The sequence below is a fragment of the Jaculus jaculus genome, chromosome 5 (assembly GCF_020740685.1).
Source record: "Jaculus jaculus isolate mJacJac1 chromosome 5, mJacJac1.mat.Y.cur, whole genome shotgun sequence".
NCBI classification, from domain to species: Eukaryota; Metazoa; Chordata; class Mammalia; order Rodentia; family Dipodidae; genus Jaculus; species Jaculus jaculus.
In genome coordinates, this window is record NC_059106.1 from 38,247,916 (window position 1) to 38,255,257 (window position 7,342).

Sequence of the window (7,342 nt, forward strand, 5' to 3'; positions counted from 1 at the left end):
AGTAGAAAATGGGACATTCTTAAGAGGAGCTGTTCAGGCTGGGGGATGGCTAAATGTCTCCGCAGTTTCTTGGTTGCAGCAATGGGGGCAATAAGACACCAGAGGTGGGGGCTTCTCTACTGTGACTTGGCAGGATTCTTGCTAAAACTGGACAAGGCCAGCAAAAGCAGGCCCAAGGCCAGGTGTGGCCACAACTGTGCCCAGAGGGGCCTGTTCTAAGGTTAGTCATCACAAGGGCTAGGCTCTCACTGGGAACTCCTGGGTCAAACATGGGCTTCACTCCTCTCCAGAGGCAGCATCATGTGTCAGTTCTGGGTGCCTTATCCCTGATTGGCCATATAGCAGCCCTAAGCGGGTGAGGGCAGATGGCCTTTTTCAGCAATGCGGAGGCTCAGGTTTGGAGAGATGAGGGACTTACTTGCTCAAGTCCCAGGACTTGGAGGGCTCTGTTCTCCTTGCTGTTCCTTGGACAGGCCAGGTAGTTCCTGTCCCAGGTCCTTTGCAACTGTGCTTCACAAAATGTCGTTCCCACTCATGCTGGTGTGGCTCATGCTGGTGGCCTTTGCTTCAGAGTCGGTCCAGCTGCCCCACCTCAAGGCCCCCATCCTTCTGGCTCAGCTCTTCTTTACTTAGGCTCTTGCTGGTTTACATCCTTTCTGCACTTTCCATAGATCTGTTTGGCATACAGCAGGTCCAGTGAATGGTGGGGCTTGGCCTTGTGTTCTCCCAAGCAGGGCTGGCAGCTGTTTCCTGGAGGGTCTCAATTGTGAAGTTTCCACTCTCAAGGCTGGTCATCTCTGCTGAAGCTATTTACCTCTTCTCCTGAAGATTGTTTTCTGCTGAAGTTTTTCCCTCTGCCCTTGCAGAGAAAAAGTGATCAGACAGTCTGGGAACATGTGGACCCGCTGGGCCCTCTGCACTGGAATTTGTGTCCCACACCAGGAGCCCAGTTCTTCAGGTGCCCCTCCTCCACCCTCTCAGAGATGCTTCCTGCTCTTTCTTTTCCTGGTTCTACATAGGCTCTGGGGATTTTACATAGATGCCACCTGATGTGGCAATGAGGACTCTGTCTCCTACCTGGGCTCCAGCTGTGGCAGCTACAGGACTCTGTCCACACCTGTAGAAGACCCAACATTCCATGGGTTGCAAGATCCTGGCACAGGGAGAAGTAGCCTGTCCTTCTCTGGGCACCAAGGTCTTGGCTCGCATCACTGCTCAGAGCCCGCCTAGATCAGGCTCACTGGGGAGTAAGGCAGTGGGGGCTTGTGCTCTGCTGCCTTCCCTCCACAACCCCTTCCCTGTTCCTCCTCTACCCTGTCCCCCCCCCCCCAATGATCATGGCCCCTAAGCCTCTTGATTGGCATTTTCAGGGGATTAAAGCAAAGTGGTCTGACAGCAGCCACTCAGGTGGGAGGTCTGAGGGCCCCAGGTGAGGCGGTGGGATGTTGATAACCCTAGATGGGGGGCCTCCAGTGCTGAGACCCCTATTGGCTGAACAGGACAAGGCACAGGTGATGATGAGTGGCTGGTCAGGGTGGCAACTTCCTGTTCTGAAAAAGGCTGTGACTAGGCCTGTGTTGTCTTGTTGCCATGGGACATTGATGGAAGACAGTAATTTGGGGGGCTGAGGACAAGTTTCCTGTGACTCTCCTGGTTCAGGCAGCCGCTGCTGTAAACCAGACCCAGGATCTCATGGTGGCCATGGAACTGTGGTGGGGATAGTCTCCTGAGGGGAAGTCAGAAACCTACAGTAGGGGAACTGAGTGGACAGTGAAGGAGCACCCCCAAGTCTCCTGGGAGCAGAAGCTGCCTCATCTACTCCCTGCTGGAGAAGCTCACACATGTGTGCAGGACCTCAGATGAAGTGGGTGTCTTGCCAGCCAGGGCTTCTGAGCTCTCATCTGTCCCCTACTTTCCCTGGCTCATGACCAGGGTTGGTTTAGTATGACTGGTAGGATGTTTAGCTTCTGCTTTGCAAGGCAGTCCGGTCCCACTGGAGGAGGGGCAGGGCAGGCTCAGGATCCTGGGGACCCGTGCAGAAGTGGGCCCGAGGTGCTCAGCACAGGGTGGGCTGTGAGGCCAAGGGCTTGGCTGACTGGTGCTGAGTTTGCAAGTCTGTTGGGATGTGAGTGAAGCGAGAGGCTACTGCACAGGTCACAGGAGGTCCTAGGAGGTGGGCATGATTATCCGAGAACCCAGGATGGTAAGGAAGACCCACTGGGCAAGGGGAGGAGGGCTTCACTGGAGTGAGGGTCCTGGGGCTGCAGAGCAGCTCTGAGGTGTGGTCAGGTGGGGGATGCTGCCATGGGACTCAGATCCAGATGAGGCCTCAGAGCTGGTGAAGGTGGGCATAGCACAGCAGACATCATCCAAATGGGAGCTGGTGAACAGCAGATGGATCGCCATGGAGCTGTGAACTCACTTCTGATGCATGTCAAACACACACCATGGGCAGAGTGTCAAGTCCTTCCCTGTGCTGCAGCCAGCAGAGATCAACTGCCCTGCTGAGCCACCTTATGCCTGCACTGGCTGTGTGTGTACTGCTACCTGACCCAGGGGCTGACAGTCTGTCCCACACACCTGCCTGGTTTATGCAGACTCCAGGGTGGTAATGCAGCCCCACTTGGGACAGGCTGGTATCTATCTGCCCCTGTGAGGGGCTAGAATTCCTGTTTGTGTTGTGCATGCCATGCCTAACACAAGTGGGAGAAGGGAGACATTCCTGTTAATAGGGAGGATATAGAGCTAGGGAAGGACAGAACAGGACCATCAGGTGTCAGTGAGCATGTCACCTCCAGAGGCTAATGGAGCTTGACGAATGGGATTAAGTGAAGGGTCTTGTGAGGGGAGGTTATCCTGGGTATATGGGGGCAGTGTGACTACATGGCCCATCACAGATGTGACTCTGGCAGAGGTCAGTGAGGTCACTGGGCTGTTGACTATGAAACAGAGGAGGAACCATGGGCCAAGAAGCCCAGGCTCTTCTTGAAGTTGGAAAAGGAACGAATGGAACTCTCCCGGAGTCTTCCAGGTGGGAGCTAGCTCTCCACTTGTGGATTTCAGCCCAGAGATCCATTCTAGACTTTGACCTGCAGAACTGTTCAACATTTCTGCTGCTTTTGTACCTGTAGCTCTAGGAAAGCAATGAAGGAGGAAGGAGAGAGGCTACGTGCATGGCAGTGCATTTCCTACGCAGCCTGATGGCTTAACACGCCACTGGCCGAAGCGTGTACCAAGTCATGGGGGGTGTGTGGTGTGCAGGGGGCAGTAATCACTCTGAGGGAGGACAGGGCAAAGATAGAGGCAAAGCGGAAGTGTGGGAAAATAAAATTCAGGTCCTTGTGTTTGGTTCAATGAATTGCTTTCCTCATTCTCTCAGGTCCTTGGCCCCCCGAGTCCCAACTACATGGCCTCATGTTGAAGTCTAGGCTCTTGTAATATCTGGACTTGGCTCCCCTAGAACCCAGGACCTAAGTATTAAGAGAGTGTCATCCTTTCTGGCTTAGGTGGTGGGCCTGGATAGGACCAGCTCAGGAGACCACCCTTGAAAGCAATGGCGGGTATGAGGGTGGGCACTGGTCCCAGGACTGATATCATTGCCCCATACCATGGTCGGGATGCTGGAGCGGGGGAGAGTCCTTCTCTGAAGTGGCTGCCTCAGGCCTTTTTTTTTCCTTTTGAATACCCCTGCAGTGCAGTGCTGTGGTGAATGTGGGTGCTGGTACATTTAGCCTGCTGTCAGTGACTTCCTGTTTGTGGGCTGCTTGGGCCATGGTCAGCTGATTGTTCGCAGCTAGCCATGTCTCTCCTGCTCAGGCAGGTGGTTCTCTGGTCTATATTGTTGTCTTGAAATCTTATTTATTTTTTTATGAGAGAGAGAGAAAATGAATGGACACACCAGGGCCTTTAGCTGCTGCAAACAAACTCCAGACACATGTACCATCTTGTGCATTTGAAGTCTTTTTAAGCAAGAATATGATTAATGACTGCCAATCCCACAGGTCCCCTTGGCTGCTTCCTCATATCTGCTTCTTTACCATAGACTTACCCCGGGGGACCACCAAGAGCCACCAGTGCCATCGGAGGCTTGCAAAGGGTACAGAGCTGTCCCTTGCTCTGCTCTCTGACTCTGGCTATGTGTTCATGGGAAATACTTTGCTAGCCACGTGGGGACTAGCTATGACTTATGTATGGTAGCAGCCCCTGACCTTTTGGGCAGCCTGTTCCCACATTCCCAACAGTATGTACTCTGAATGAGCCCTCTCTTTCCTCTCCTGATAAAGGACGCAGAGAAACCAGTTTGGTGCCTGGACCTGCCTCAGAGCCTCCCCACCCAGAGCCATATACCCTATTGGGAGGTTCTGTACCCCCAGTTATCCCAGCATCTGATTTATGACATCTTTTCTTGCTATAGGACTTCTAAGAGCATTTAATAAACTTATGTTTTGTATTCTTGAACATGACCTTAGAACACAATGTCTCTCACTCTTTTAGGAAACACCCCCCTGACCCTAGAAAACTCATTGACAGGTCACATAATCCTGAAGGAGACACCATTTTCAAATGCAGCCACTGGAGGTGGTAGCAGAGCTGTGTTTGTATGACCTAAAGCCAAGGGCAAAGGCAGTGGAGACCTAGCTCATGAGGTTTCAGAGCGGAACCAGGACACTACGAGGAACTGGGCTGGAGGCCTTTCAGGCTGTATGCTGCCAAAGAAACTGGCTACCCTGCACATGTCCTGAGAATCTGAATGATACTGGACTCAAACATAATGCACTAACTTGTTTGAAGGAGGAAATTTCGACATGATAATATTCAGGTTGGTGTTGAGAAAACAGCCATAATTACTGAAGAGATCAGCACCTTCTTCAGTGCACTGGGCCAATAGGAAACGTGCCCTGAGGGCAAAACTCCACCCACCAGAGGTTCCATCTTGAAAAAGAAAAACAGAACTCATTTGAGAGAAGAAAGCCTAAACAGAAGAACTTCCTGCTTAGCTACAACTACCTAGGGAACAGCTTTGCCAAGGTCAGCCTGGAAGGCATGCAGAGGCTGCTAGAGCTGTGGCCCAAGGGGCCAGGCTACATTCAAAGGTGACAACAGAACTTGGCGGTGTCATCCATGTGGTACTGGTTTTAGGGGCATGAAAGATGCAGGATTGAGGAGGTCAGGGGGTCTTGTGCCACAGTTCCTGAGAACCACTGAAGCCAGGAACTGTGTGGCAAAGCCAGAGTTCCTGCAAGGAGGCCCAAGAGGCCACGGCAGGTGCCTGTGAAGATGAATCACAAGTTTCAGTGTAGACCCCCAGGACACTGGAGATGCTAGAACCCTAGAATGTCTCCTCAGGAAAGCTGCACATTTGGAGTGGGCTGACCCACGCCCTTTGGAACCTGGATGATTTCAATGTGAATCCCAGATGCCAGATATGCCAAAACTTCAAGATCTGGAATTTGCCTTTTTTGGTTTTGGTCTTGTTTTGGAACTCTCAGTTAAGAGATTGCCACGAATCTCAGAAGAGATTTTGTACTTTTGAACAGTTTTGGGACTGTTAAAGACTCTGGGGATTTCTGAAGTTGGAACTTAATGCATTTGCATTATGAGATGAGTATGAGCCTGTGAGGACCAGGGCTGGAAGGTAATAGCTTTAAAGGTGTTGTGTTTGGATGTCAAGTTGACATGGGGTGAATTTGTGATGGTTTGCACTGTCAACTTGACAGGACCTAGAATCACCTAGGAAGTGAATCTTTGTGTGTACTTGTGAGGAATGATCTTGAGTGGGTTAATATTGAAGTGGGAGGATCCACCTTAACCGTGGGCAGCACCATCCTACGGGCCAGGGTCCTAGACTGTAGAAAAAGGAGAGAGTTGATTGAGTAGCAGTATCCATCGCTCTCTGCTTCCTGCCTGAAGATGCAACGTGAGCAGCTGCTTCTGCTGTGTGCCTTTCCCTGCTGTAATGTAATGCAGTGTAACCTTGGACATTAAGCAGAAATGACCCCTTCCTTCCCAAGTTGTTCCTTGTCAGGAAATTTGATCACAGCAACGAGAAAGTAACTAATACGTGTTCCCAGTGCCAGGAGAAGCAGAAACAGGGGGTCGGTCAGCCTTTACTGTAATGACAGCCAAGCTGGAATCTCAGTGGTTGAGGACACGGCTCTTTCTTTTCAAGAAGTCATGCCATAGGGATGGCTGGATGTGCTGGGTCATCTGATCTGGACTCAGATCACTTTGAAGCCAGGGAACAAGGCCAGCTGTCATATCAAGGGTGGCGGCCTTTCTAGGGCACTGAACGATGGCTCAATTTAAACCCTGGGTAGGATTCTAAGGCCTGCTCTTTTATGGTTTGGGAGCCTTGTGGTTAAAAAAAGCTTTGCCATTCAGACCATGAGAAAGGTCACTTGGACACACACCATTCCCCTGGGGAATAACCGTCCCTGTCCCCTTAGAGAATGGGAATTGAGCCCAGAATTGGCACACACAGACAGTGCTATTGAATTCCTGTTTGGCTGTCCAGAAATCACTTCTCTATGTAGTGTTGTGAATACTCTCAATGCTGAAGACGTGTTGGTGTGTTGGACTGCCCTGGAGATCAGCTCCTGGCTCTAGTTGTTAGTGTAATTGTTAAAAACCTGCCATCTTATGTTGAACAGTGTAAAATACATTTACTAAGCATGTGAACAGTGTTGGCATTTTAAGATTGTTTAAGGATCTTTCTGTTTATCAGTTGAAGTCATGGAGTTATTATATTAAGACTTTGGGAAGGCTTGTTTGTGAGGCACTGAAAGCTTTTAGAAAGGAAATAAACAGTATTACATTTGTAAATACCTAAAATGTTTAAAGGAATTCTCTACCCACCCTCAAAAGTGATTGCAACTTTGAAATTAGAAAAGAACAGTTAGGGTGCTGGAAAGATGGCTTAGCAGTTAAGGCACTTGCCTATGAAGACTAAGGACTCATGTTCAACTCCCCAGATCCCACATAAGCCACATACACAAGGTGATTCATGTGCACAAGGTGGGCATGCATTGGAGTTTGATTGCAGTAGCTGGAGGCTCTGGTGAGCCAATTCTGACTCTATCTCTTTCTCTCAATTTTGCTGTCACTCTTGCTTGCTCTCATTAGCAAAAGGCCAGTCTGTTGGGCTTGCCTCAATAAAAAGAACAGTTAGGGTTCTCTGCTACTTTAGAAGGAGTGGATCTTTTATAGGAACCAAGACCCTTAGCAACTGGCAGTGGAGACATTGGGCATTTCAAGCACTAGGGACAGGGAGCTGAGCAGGAGCTCCTGGACCCAGGGAGATGTGGGGTGTGGTGGGTACCTCCCTATGATGTGACCTGGCTTC